This window comes from Panthera leo, chromosome B1 (genome assembly GCF_018350215.1).
Source record: "Panthera leo isolate Ple1 chromosome B1, P.leo_Ple1_pat1.1, whole genome shotgun sequence".
In the NCBI taxonomy this organism is placed as follows: domain Eukaryota; kingdom Metazoa; phylum Chordata; class Mammalia; order Carnivora; family Felidae; genus Panthera; species Panthera leo.
In genome coordinates this window covers 101,438,259-101,439,786 of record NC_056682.1, presented here as the reverse complement: position 1 = coordinate 101,439,786, position 1,528 = coordinate 101,438,259, and the positions used below count along the sequence as shown (strand labels likewise).

Here is a 1,528-nt window from a genome sequence, read left to right as displayed (position 1 = left end):
GAGGTATTTTCTCTCAAGTATTAGACTTCAGGATACATGGTGTCAGGGCCCCTGGGGTTCTGACTATGGTCAGTATTTTCAGATTCCAATAATCTGACTTTCTCAAAGTTAGGTGTAAAATCTTGGCAATCAGGATTCAAACTTAGAACCACTGGCCTGTGTCCTCTGGGGATAAACATATTTTTGCAGCCAAGTAGGGATATTAAATATTAGATATTGAATTAGACATTCAACAAATATTTGTTGAATAACTACTATGTGCCAAGTTCTATACTAGGCATAAGATATGCAAAGATGAATACATGCTCTTACAAACTAATAGGAAAATATGATAAGGACATGATCTAGAAATTCACAGAAGAGAATTCTAAATGGTCAATAAACACCTTAAATGTGTGTGATTCACTAACAATTAAAAATATGTAAGTTTAGAGTCACTATGGGGAGCCCGGTGCTGCTAGATGCAGGTGACCATGTGGCAGCTGCTGGCTCGAGCCAGTGGGCCACTCCTGTGAGTGCTGCTGTCAGATTCTTGGGCAGCCCCACCTGCCAGTGCTGGACTATGGATGTTGCTCCTGGTGCCAACTCTTGAGGATGTTTCCATTCTTGAAAAGCCCAAGCTTAAATTTGTTGAAAGGGCAACATCTGTGTGTGCCAAAAGTGAGAGGAGAACTTAAAAGTGACATATGAGGACCTTCTACTGAAGCTACTGAGTTCATAGAAGACAGTTGTGCAATCTTGGCACTGGGTGGTGGTCACCTCCATTGGAGCCATTTTGAAATGATGCACCTGACAATGTACTGCTCTGTGGACCCCAAGAACATATTTGCCTTATGAAGAGTACTAGCCCCTTTTCAGCCCATCACCTGCAAGGGTATGACACACATGGGAGCCAAAGGTGCCATTGATCATTACATGACTGGCCCATAATAGAGATGGGTGGGCATTGTGAATTCAAGAGGTACAAGGCTTACTTGACCAGGTGCCCACAAGTTTCCCTTCTGAGCAAAGGCCATGAGTGTGTGACTCTAGAGAAGATGTGGAAAGATCAAGAGGAATGAGAACAGAACAACTAAAACCCCTGGACCTTTGAGCGTATAGCCACTGCCAATGTGCTGAGGATATGGAAAGTCCTGAGCCCCTATAACTTGACCCAGAAGGCGCAGTTCTGGGGCAAGTCCTATATGCCTGAACATGTGTAGTGAGAATGTGAGAAATAAATGTACGAAGGCTACTGAGAGAGAAAGAATCTACATCTTTAATGCCCTCAGCCTACCCTTAAAGTCTTTGGGTAGCTCTAATGTCTAACCAAGGTGCAATATATGAGTAAATGATTTCTAAAAATTTGTACAACATATGTGGATTTTTTTATATCTTTTTCAAGTTTTTATTTAAGTTCCAGTTCATTAACATGCAGTGTAATATTCGTTTCAGGTATAGAATTTAGTGATTCGCCACTTTCATACAATACACAGTGCTCATCGCAAGTGCACTCCTTAATCCCCATCACCTATTTAACCCATCCCCC

General features: G+C 41.9%; 1 pseudogene; it reads left to right on the top strand.

The window, feature by feature from the left end:
• The first annotated feature begins 473 nt into the window (after positions 1-473).
• Positions 474-1,202, top strand: LOC122217888 (annotated as a pseudogene).
• Positions 1,203-1,528: the final 326 nt, after the last annotated feature.